The sequence below is a fragment of the Dermochelys coriacea genome, chromosome 23 (genome assembly GCF_009764565.3).
Source record: "Dermochelys coriacea isolate rDerCor1 chromosome 23, rDerCor1.pri.v4, whole genome shotgun sequence".
NCBI classification, from domain to species: Eukaryota; Metazoa; Chordata; order Testudines; family Dermochelyidae; genus Dermochelys; species Dermochelys coriacea.
In genome coordinates this window covers 5,936,033-5,948,198 of record NC_050090.1, presented here as the reverse complement: position 1 = coordinate 5,948,198, position 12,166 = coordinate 5,936,033, and positions in this window count along the sequence as shown.

The window sequence follows — 12,166 nt, the reverse complement described above, 5'->3', positions numbered from 1 at the left end:
CCTAACCCCCCAAACATTGTTACCCTGAACCCCAATCCCATCAAACATCTGCTCCCCAATCAATTTTCCCATAAACCCCAGCCCCCCATCAACTCTTGCCCCCCAATCAACATCCCCATGAACCCTGTCCCATCAATTCCTGGCCCCCCAATCAACATTCCCCAGAACCCCAGTCCCCCATCAACCCCCTACCCCCCATCAACGTTCCCCAGAAGCCTGGCCCCTATCAACCCACTTTCCCCCCATCAACGTTCCCTTGGACTCTGGCCCTCCCATCAAATCTCTGCCCCCCATTCAGCAATATCATCGTCCTCACTCTATGCGGGGCATAAGAGTTCCCATTTGTGGATTTTTGGAGTGATGGGAGTTGTCGGGGTCGGGGGGTTCTGGTTCTGCTTCTCTAGCTGGTCCAGTTGGGGTTTTCACTCTCTCTCTCTCTCTCTCTCTTCCCGCTCTCTCTCTCATTTTCTTCCATGGCCCTTTTGGGTGCAGTTTCTTCTTCTTTGAGCCTCGCTTCTGCCTGCCACATTTGATACTCCCGGTCCTTTGCCTTCTCTTCTACCTCCAATCTGGCCAGCTCTAGGTTTGTAGCTTCCTCACTTGTTGTCATTTTCCTGCTTTTCTCTTCCTACTTTCCCTTCCCGAAATAAACAAACAGAAAATAACAAACCAGTGACCTCCTCCTGACTGCTCTTAGCCACTGTACTTAAGATTCACTTAAAGTCAAAATATCAGTGCTTAAAGGGGAACTCACTTGGAGTAACAAGCCACACATACACCCTGCTCGCTGCACCGCTGTGACGTTCCCTTCTGGTGTTATCTGGACCTGGTGATCTGCTAGGTCACTCCAGTCTTTGACTCTGGGAGCCAGCCTGACCCTGCTCTGCTGTGAGAACCCCAGCTCCTGGGCTGTTCACACACAGCCTCTGGCATGTGAGCTGTTCCCAGCTACTTGAAACCGAATGACACTAGCCAATATCTCCGGTCCCAGACGCAACCCTGGGAACCTCTGTCTTGCGGGTCCAGTTATGCCCGCTGGAAGTTTATATAAGTTCATCAGTTTAGCAAAGAAATTGATACGTACCAGGCCTGTTCTCCCAAGGGGAGCCTCTGACCCACTGCAAACCAAACACACTGCTTCAGGTAGAATAAACAGACGGATTTATTAACTATGAAGGTAGATTTTAAGTGATTATGAATCAAAGCGTTTTTGGCAATTAATTGATCTTTATTCATGGTAAATAGGCCCAATGGCCTGTGATGGGATGTTAGATGGGGTGGGATCTGAGTTACTGCAGAGAATTCTTTCCTGGGTATCTGGCTGGTGAATCTTGCCCACATGCTCAGGGTTCAGCTGATTGCCATATTTGGGGTCAGGAAGGAATTTTCCTCCAGGGCAGATTGGAAGAGGCCCTGGGTTTTTTTTGCCTTCCTCTGTAGCACGGGGCATGAGTCACTTGCTGGAGGATTCTCTGCACCTTGTCGTCTTTAAACCATGATTTAAGGACTTCAATAGCTCGGACATAGGTGAGAGGTTTATTGCAGGAGTGGGTGGGTGAGATTCTGTAGCCTGCGTTGTGTAGGAGGTCAGACTAGATGATCATAATGATCCCTTCTGACCTTAATATCTATGAATCTATGAAAGCATAACAAGTCAGATTTGGTCAAATGAAATAAAAACAAAACGCATTCTAAGCTGATCTTAACACTTTCAATGTCCTTAAAAACTTAGATGCTTCTCACCACAGGCTGGCTGGTTGCTCTTCAGTCAGGCTCTCCCCTTTGATCAGCGCTTCCGTCACTTGGTGGTGGTGATGGTGTCTGTAGATGTAGGTGGAAGAGATAGCATGGCAAAATGTCTCTCCCTTTTATCATGCCCTTTCTTTCTTCTTGGCTTTGCTCCCCCCCCCCCCCAGAGTCAGGTGAGTATTACCTCATCGCAGTCCCAAACTGCCCAAAGGAAGGGGGTGACTCCCTCGAGGATCTAACAGATTCTTTTGTTGCTGCCTAAGCCATTGTCCATTGTTCCTGTGAGGCTGGGCTGGGTTTGTCCCATCCATGCCCTGATGAGGTGTGAACTTCTCCTCTGCTCTTGGAGAGTTTTGCCTGGGCTCGCTTTAGGCCATGAGGATACATTTTCAGCCTCATAACTATATATATATGAAATTATAACCTATACCATTACTATAACATTACTGTAACAATTACTATAACATCACTATAACAACCATGCTCAGGGCATCATGAGCTTTCCAAAAACACCCAATATGACACACTTTGCATTGAATACCACACAATCATTTTATGAAGATGGACATGGGGTGTAGGGTGTTCCCCCGAGGTACAGAGCGTCACACCTCCCCTCTCACTTTACTGGAAGAGGGTTAGTCACTGACAATCTCGAAGGCAGTTTGTTGTTATAGTTCTCTTGGCATCTAGCCATTAAGGCCATGAGGCAGCATGCCTCAGTTTCCCCATTCACACACAGTAAAACAGGTTTTTATGGTTTCTCTACCATGATAAGCTTTAAACCTGTTTACAGGTACTAACTTGAGAAGTAGCATTATCATAAGGTGTAACATCCGTGTCAAAATACTTACCCCAACTTAACATTAATACCAACATTTTTATCCCAGCTGAGTGTTTACAAGTATCTTTATGATACCACACACTCTGTTCAGTTAATGTAGTTTGAGGTTACTTTGTTCATTACCCATGGTGTCCTTTGACTCTCTCCCATGTAATCATTCACTGGCTTAGAATCATAGAATCATAGAAGATTAGGGTTGGAAGAGACCTCAGGAGGTCATCTAGTCCAAACCCCTGGTCAAAGCAGGACCAATCCCCCAACTAAATCGTCCCAGCCAGGGCCTTGTCAAGCCGGGCCTTAAAACCCTCTAAGGATGGAGATTCCACCACCTTCCTAGGTAACGCATTTCAGTGCTTCACCACCCTCCTAGTGAAATAGTGTTTCCTAATATCCAACCTAGACCTCCCGCACTGCAACTTGAGACCATTGCTCCTTGTTCTGTTATCTGCCACCACTGAGAACAGCCGAGCTCCATCCTCTTTAGAAACCCTGTCATGGAGTCCCCGGGCGATGCTCTGGAACTGCTCCCTACAAAGCCAGGCAGGACTCTGGGGGGAGTCTCCGCTCTGGGAGCAGCCTGTCTGCAGGACACACAGCTCACCCGGCTTCCACCTTCCTGGGTCTGACCTTGGAGAATTCAGCATCCTCTGCCCCTCCGTGCGCTTCCCACAGCGAGTCCGCCCAGGCGGGGTCCTGGGGAAGCCAGAGGGTCCTGCCCCCCAACTCCGCAGTCAGACGTGACTCTCAGCCAGCCAGTAAAACAGAAGGTTTATTAGACGACAGGAACATGGTCTAAAACAGAGCTTGTAGGTGCAGAGAACAGGACCCCTCAGCCGGGTCCATTTTGGGGGGCAGTGAGCCAGACAACCACTTCTGCACTTCACTCCATGTCCCCAGCCAGCCCCAGACTGCAATCCTCTCCAGCCCCCCCTCCTCTGGGCTTTGTCCCTTTCCCGGGCCAGAAGGTCACCAGATTCCTTTGTTCTCCAACCCTTTAGCTCTCACCTTGCAGGGGGGAAGGGCCCAGGACATCAGTTGAATCATAGTTGCCGCTGTAGCTCACGAAAGCTTATGCTCAAATAAATTTGTTAGTCTCTAAGGTGCCACAAGTCCTCCTTTTCTTTTTTGCCAATACTGACTAACACAGCTGCTACTCTGAAACCAGGAAACAGGGTGTTGGCCATTCTCTGTGTCCAGACCCCTGCACACACCTGCCCTCTGGGGCTCTGCAACGATCATACACCCTTATCCCACCCCCTAGATACTTAAGAACTGCCTAGGAGAAACTGAGGCACCCCCACAATATTCAGAGGAAACATTAAGAACAGTCCCGCTTTGTCACAACCAGTGAGGAGACATTCCTGTACCCCCACTATTCCTTCCCCAGTTTATGCCTCTGGGGCCCCTCCTGAGATACATTTCTCTGTGCTCCAGAGGAAGGGCTCTATCTCTTTTTCAGCTGCAATAATCTCCCAGCTAACAACTGGGACAGTTTCCTTAACCACCGATAACACCTCTCCTGCCCCTGCGCCCGAGGGCATGTTGCCTTCTGCTGGAAAGGAGCTAGTCTCAGCCCCTCCCATGCTGGGAAGCACCCCGCTTCCCTGTGTTACAGTCTCAGGAACCCTCACCCACCCCAGTGGTTTCTGAAAGCCCCGGCTCTTTCTCTGGGCTCTCCTCTGGGACACATTGCTCTCTGCTCCCCCAATCAATGCTCCCCTGAACCCCACCCATCCATCAACTCCCTGGCCCCCAATTAACAGTCCCCTGAAACCCAGACCCCATCAACACCCTGCCCCCCAATTATCATCCACATGAACCCTGCCCCCCCAAACAGCCCAATGGCCCCCAATCCACCCACTTCCACACCCAATTCCCCACCCCTATTAATCCTCTGCCCCCTAATTAACATCCACATGAATCCCAGCCCCCATCAATCAACATCCCCCTGAACCCAGGGCCCCCCATCAACTCACAGCCCCACAATCAACGTTCCCCTGAACCCCAGCCCCCATCAACCCCTGTCCCCCAATCAACATCCCCTTGAACCACGGCCCCCAATCAATGTTCCCCTGAACCCCAGCCCCCGTTAAGCCCATGTCCCCCAATTAACATCCATATGAACCCCAGCCCCCATCAACTCCTAGCCCCCAATGAATGTTCTCCTGAAGCCCAACCCTCCATCAATTCCCTGCCCCCCAATCAATGTTCCCTTGAACTCAGCTCCCCATCCCCGAACCCTGGCCCCCATTAACCCCATGCCCCCCATCAATGTCCCCATTAACCCTGGGCCCCATCAACTCCCAGCCCCCCAATCAACGTTCCCCTGAACCCTGAACCCCTCATCAACTTCCTTCCCCCAATTAATATTCTCCTGAAACCCAGCCCCCATCAGCCCCCCAATTATCATCCACATGAATCCCGCCCCCCCCAACTGTTCCCTGCCTCACATTCCACATTCCCCTGAACCCTGCCCCCAATGAACTCCCGGCCCCCCAGTCAATGTCCCCATGAACCCTGGGCCTCATCAACTCCCAACCCCCAATTATTGTTACCCTGAACCCCGATCCCATCAAACCTCTGCTCCCCAAAAAATTTTCCCATAAACCCTGGCCCCCCATCAACTTCCTTGGGAGGGGTTTGCCCAGCTCCAGGGGAGGCTCAGAGCAGGGCCCTGGGGCAGCCTGGGAGAGGAGTTGGGGGGAACCTGATGCCCCCCCAGTCCAGCAGCCGCTAGCTCTGGAGACCCCTGGGAGTGCTGGGTGGTCCTGAGAACTGGTGGGTGGGGGCGGTGCCTGGGCACAGCTGGAGCTGGGGGGGCACAGGCTGGGCACATGCAGAGCTGGGTGGAACACAATCCAGGCAGAAGTGAGAGCTGGAGCGGGATTGGCCAGGCACAGTCAGAGCTGGAGGGGCACAATTGGGGCTGCGGGGGGGCACAGCCAGGCACAGTCAGAGCTGGGGGTGGCACAGGAAAGAAACAGTGAGAGCTGAGGGGAGTGGCTGGGCACAATCAGAGCTGGGAGGGGCACAAGCCAGGCACAGTCAGAACTGGGGGGGTGCAAGCCAGGCATAATCAGAGTTGGGGGTAGACAGCGGGCACTGTAGGGTGTGGGGCACAAGCCTGGGAATGTGGGGCACAGGGAAGGGGGTGCTGTGACCGTGCAGGGCAGGGGGCGGGGCAGAAGCCCTGGCACTATAGATGTGGGAGGGGGTGCTGTGGGGTGTCGGGCAGGGACTGCTTTAGGGGATGGGGTTGGGAGTCTTTGGGGAGCAGAGCAGGAGCCCTGGCATTGTGGGGTGCAGGGCAGTGTGTGTGTGTCTGTGTGTGTGTGTGTGCGGAATAGAATCATAGAACTAGAAAGGACCTTGAGAGGTCATCTAGTCCAGTCCCCTGCATGACTCAAGGCAGAACTAAGTATTATCTATTCTAGACCACCCCTGACGGGTGTTTGTCCAACCTGCTCTTAAAATCCCCAATGATGGAGATTCCACAACCTCCCTAGGCAATTTATTCCAGTGGTTAACCACCCTGACAGTTAGGAAGTTTTTCCTAATGTCCAACCTAAACCTCCCTTGCTGCAATTTAAGCTCATTGCTTCTTGTCCTAGCCTCAGAGGTTAAGAAGAACAATTTTTCTCCCTCCTCCTTGTAACAGCCTTTTGTGTACTTGAAAACTGTTATCAGGTCCCCTCTTGGTCTTCTCTTCTCGAGACTAAACAAACCCAATTTTTTCAATCTTCCCTCTTAGGTCATGGTTTCTAGACCTTTAATCATTTTTGTTGCTCTTCTCTGGACTTTCTCCAATTTGTCCACATCTTTCCTGAAATGTGGCGCCCAGAACTGGACACAATACTCCAATTGAGGTCTAATCAGTGCGGAGTAGAGCGGAAGAATTACTTCTCGTGTCTTGCTTACAACACTCCTGCTAATACATCCCAGAATGATGTTTGCTTTTTTTGCAACAGCATTACACTGTTCATTCATATTTAGCTTGTGATCCACTATGACCCCCAGATCCCTTTCTGCAGTACTTCCTAGGCAGTCATTTCCCAGTTTGTATGTGTGCAACTGATTGCTCCTTCCTAAGTGGAGTACTTTGCATTTGTTCTTATTGAATTTCATCCTATTTACTTCAGACCATTTCTCTTGTTTGTCCAGATCATTCTGAATTTTAATCCTATCATCCAAAGCACTTGCAACCCCTCCCAGCTTGGTATATCGTCCACAAACTTTATAAGTGTACTTTCTATGCCATTATCTAAATTGTTGATGAAGATATTGAACAGAACCAGACCCAGAACCGATCCCCGCTGGACCTCACTCATTATGCTCTTCCAGCATGACTGTGAACCACTCATAACTACTCTCTGGGAACGGTTTTCCAACCAGTTATGCACCCACCTTAGAGTAGCTCCATCTAGGTTGCATTTCCCTAGTTTGTTTATGAGACAGTCATGCGAGACAGTATCAAAAGCCTTACTAAAGTCAAGATATGCCACATCTACCACTTCCTTCCTTTCAATAAGGCTTGTTACCCTGTCAGAGAAAGCTATCAGGCTGGTTTGACAAAATTTGTTCATGACAAATCTGTGCTGACTGTTATTTATCACCTAATTAGCTTCTAGGTGTTTGCAAATTGATTGCTTAATTATTTCTTCCATTATCCTTCGGGGTACAGAAATTAAGCTGGCTGGTCTGTGTGACGCAGCAGGGAGGGGGGGAGTGTTGACCTGGGAATGTGGCAGGGGAGTTTCACTGGGGATGGGAGACCTGAGAACCTGTAACCTGAGCCAGGATAGGGAGCGGGAGGTAACACCTCTGCCTGGGAAACTGGACAAAGGCTGCAGGAGAGAGCCTGCTGTGGGTGGTTTGGTTTCAGTTTTGGGCTGGGTGGTGGAATGCAGGGAACCTCAAGGTGGGGTCTAAGCTCCCTGCCCCCCCAGAAGGATTTCACTGAAGGATCCTGGTTGTACCCACAAGCTCTGTTTTAGACTGTGTTCCTATTGTCCAATAAATCTTCCGTTTTACTGGCTGGCTGAGAGTCACAGTGAATCCCAGGAAGAAGGGTGCAGGCCCCAGACTCCCCCACACTCTGTGACAGTCTATAATTTCCTGGGTTGTCCTTATTTTCCTTTTTATAGATGGGCCCTATATTTGTCCTTTCCCAGTCTTCTGGAATGTCTCCCTACTTCCATGACTTTTCAAAGATAATTGCTCATGGCTCAGACATCTCCTCAGTCAGCTCCTTGAGTATTCTAGGATGCATTTCATCAGGCCCTGGTGATTTGAAGACATCTAACTTGTCTAAGTAATTTCTGATTTGTTCTTTCCCTATTTTAGACTCTGATCCTACCTCATTTTCACTGGCATTCACTATGTTGGATGTTCAATCGCCACCAACCTTCTTGGTGAAAACTGAAACAAAGCTGTCATTAAGCACCTCTGCCGTTTCCACATTTTCTGTTATTGTCTTTCCCCCCTTATTGAGTAATGGGCCTACTCTATCCTTGGCCTTCCTCTTGCTTCTGACGTATTTGTAGAGTGTATTCTTGTTTCCTTTTATGTCTCTAGCTAGTTTGATCTCGTTTTGTGCCTTGGCTTTTCTAACGTTGTCCCTATATACTTGTGTTATTTGTTTTTATTCATCCTTTGTAATTTGACCAAGTTTCTACTTTTTGTAGGACTCTTTTTTGAGTTTCAGATCATTGAAGATCTCCTAGTAAAGCCAGGGTGGACTCTTATCATACTTCCTATCTTTCCTACGCAGTGGGATAGTTTGCTCTTGTAACCTTAATAACGTCTCTTTGAAAAACTGCCAGCTGTCTTCAATTGTTTTTCCCCTTAGACTTGCTTCCCATGGGATTTTACCTACCAACTCCCTGAGTTTGCTAAAGTCTGCCTTCTGGAAATCCATTGTCTTTATTGTGCAGTTCTCCCGGCTATCATTCCTTAGAATCACGAACTCTACCATTTCATGATCACTTTCACCCAAGTTGCCTTCCACTTTCAAATTCTCCACCTGTTCTCCCTAGTTGTCAAAACCAAATCTAGAACAGCCTCTAGAACCTCTATAATCAAATCTAGAACTGCCTCTAGAATAAAATCTAACACACAGAGTGGGGGCTCATCTGCACATCCCCCCACTCCGTGTGTGTGCGTGCATGTCCCCTTGCACTGTGCGTGTGTGTGCACATCCCCCGCCCGTGTGTATGCATACTCTGAGAGGGTCGGGCCAGATGGCTATAGGAGAGTAATCATATTGGGATCTATAGGAGAGTAATAGAAGGCAGATATATTAGCCCCAGGCTAAGTAGGTCCCTTTTCCCTGAGTAAGGTAACAGGGAAGGTTCCAGAACAATCAGGAACCTTCTGGAGACAATTAAGACAGGCTGATTAGAACACCTGCAGCCAATCAAGAAGCTGCTAGAATCAATTAAGGCAGGCTAATCAGGGCACCTGGGTTTTAAAAAGGAGCTCACTTCAGTCTGTGGTGTGCATGTGAGGAGCTGGGAGCAAGTGGCACTAGGAGCTGAGAGTGAGAACGCAGACTGCTGGAGGACTGAGGTGTGCAAGCATTATCAGACACCAGGAGGAAGGCCCTGTGGTGAGGATAAAGAAGGCGTTGGGAGGAGACCATGGGGAAGTAGCCTAGGGAGTTGTAGCTGTCACACAGTTGTTCCAGGAGGCTCTCTAGACAGCTGCATTCCACAGGGCCCTGGACTGGAACCCGGAGTAGAGGGTGGGCCCGGCTTCCCCCCAAATCCTCCCAACTCCTGGTCAGACACAAGAGGAGTCGACCTGGACTGTGGGTTCAGAAAAACGGCCAAGCTGAGGGCTGCCGTGAAGCTCCAAGGCGAGCAAATCTGCCAATAAGTGCAAGACCCACCAAAGTACAGGAGAAACTTTGTCACAATACACACAGCTCCCTCGTAAGAAGCTGGTGCAGCTGCCCGCTCACGGGGTTGCCCCCTTAGCTCCACTGGGCAAGGGCTGGATTCAAATCCCAGGGACACACTGTGGGGTCCTGACAGCTGCTTGCCAGGGACAAACCCAGCACGGGCCTCTGATTTCACAGTGTGATGCAGTGGAAGGAAATGATGTCATCTGGTCAGGGCTGTGATGTAACGAGTCCAAGGCAGTGTGCAAAGGGCTCTCACTAAGCTGGGTGATTGGGCAATAAAATGGCGACTGAAATTCAGTGTTAACAAATGCAAAGGAATGCATGTTGGAAAATATAATCCCACCTGTACCTACAAGCTGATGGGGTCGAAATTAGAGATCTTGAAGTCATTGTGGATCAGTCTCTGAAACCACCTGCTCAACGTGCAGCGGCAGCCAAAAAAGTGAAGAGAATGTTAGGAATCATTTAGAAAGGGAGAGATAAGACAGTACATATCATATTGCCTCTATAGAAATCCATGTACACCCACACCTGTAATACCGTGTGCAGTTCTGGTCACTCCATCTCCAGAAAGGTGTATTGGAATTGGAAACGGTACAGAGAAGGGGATGGAACAGCTTCTGTACGAGGAGAGATTAATAAAATGGGGACTTTTCAGCTTGGAAGAGAAATGACTAAGGGGGAATATGATAGATGTCTATAAAATCATGACTGGTGTGGAGAAAGTAAATAGGGAAATGTCATTCACTCCTTCTCATAACTCAAGAACTAGGGGTCACCCGATGAAATTAACAGGCAGCGGGTTTAAAACAGACACAAGGAGGTACTTGTCCACACAATGCACAGTCACCTTGTGGAACTTGCTGCCAGGGATGTTGCGAAAGCCAAAACTATAACTGGGTTCAAACAAGAACTAGATAAGTTTATGGAGGGTAGGTTTATCCATGGCTATTAGCCAAGATGAGCAGAGACGCAACCCCATGCTCTGGGTATCCCTAAACTTTTGACTACCAGAAGCTGGGACAGGGGATGGATCACTTGATAATTGCCCTGTTCTATTAGTTCCCTGTAAAGAATCTGGCACTGACTACTCTTGGAGACAAGATGCCAGGCTAGTGGGGCCATTGGTCTGACCCAGTGTGGCCAGTCTTATGTTGAGTTAAAAATAGGTATAGCTGGGAATACAACCCAGGAATCCTGGCTCCCAACCCCCCGATCTCAGCACTAAGCTGGGCAGAGAACCCAGGAGTCCTGGCTCCAAGCCCCCCTCCCCACCCTGCTCTCAGCTGGGCAGAGAACCCAGGAGTTCTGGCTCTCAGACCCCCACTCTCAGTGCTAAGCCGGGCAGAGAACCCAGGAGTCCTAGCTCCCAGCCGGGCAGAGAACCCAGGAGTCCTGGCTCCCAGCCCACCCCCCCTCAGCTGGGCAGAGAATCCAGAAGTCCTGGCTACCAGCCCACCTGCTCTCAGTGCTAAGCTGGGTAGGGAACCCAGGAGTCCTGGCTCCAAGCCCCCCTCCCCACCCTGCTCTCAGCTGGGCAGAGAACCCAGGAGTTCTGGCTCTCAGACCCCCACTCTCAGTGCTAAGCCGGGCAGAGAACCCAGGAGTCCTAGCTCCCAGCCGGGCAGAGAACCCAGGAGTCCTGGCTCCCAGCCCACCCCCCCTCAGCTGGGCAGAGAATCCAGAAGTCCTGGCTACCAGCCCACCTGCTCTCAGTGCTAAGCTGGGTAGGGAACCCAGGAGTCCTGGCTCCCAGCCCCCCCGCACTCAGCAGCGCAGAGAACCCAGGAGTCTGGGCTGCCAGCTCACCCGCTCTCAGCAGGGCAGAGTCCAGGAGTTCTGGCTCCCAGCCCCTGCCCCCTCTCTGAGCCGGGCAGAGATTCCAGTAGTCCTGGCTCCCAGCCCACCACTCTCAGCACTAAGCTGGGCAGGGAACCCAGGAGTCCTGGCTCCCAGCCGCCGTCCCCAACCCACCCCATTCTCAGCAGGGCAGAGAACTCGGGAGTTCTAGCTCTCAGACCCCCACTCTCAGCGCTAAGCTGGGCAGAGAACGCAGGAGTCCTGGCTCCCAGCCGGGCACAGAACCCAGGAGTCCTGGTTGCCAGGCCCCAACACTCATCAGGGCGGAGAACCCAGGAGTCCCGGCTGCCAGCCCCCCCCCCCCCCCTCAGCAGGGCGGAGAACCCAGGAGTCCCGGCTGCCAGCCCCCCCCAGCAGAGCGGAGAACCCAGGAGTCCCGGCTGCCAGCCCCCCCCAGCAGAGCGGAGAACCCAGGAGTCCCGGCTGCCAGCCCCCCCTCGCAATCAGCAGGGGGGAGAACCCAGGAGTCCCGGCTGCCAGCCCCCCCCGCACTCAGCAGGGGGGAGAACCCAGGAGTCCCGGCTGCCAGCCCCCCCCGCACTCAGCAGGGGGGAGAACCCAGGAGTCCCGGCTGCCAGCCGCCCCCCGCACTCAGCAGGGCGGAGAACCCAGGAGTCCTGGCTGCCAGCCGCCCCCCGCACTCAGCAGGGCGGAGAACCCAGGAGTCGCGGCTGCCAGCCCCCCCCCCCCCCGCACTCAGCAGGGGGGAGAACCCAGGAGTCCCGGCTGCCAGCCCCCCCCCCCCCGCACTCAGCAGGGGGGAGAACCCAGGAGTCCCGGCTGCCAGCCGCCCCCCGCACTCAGCAGGGCGG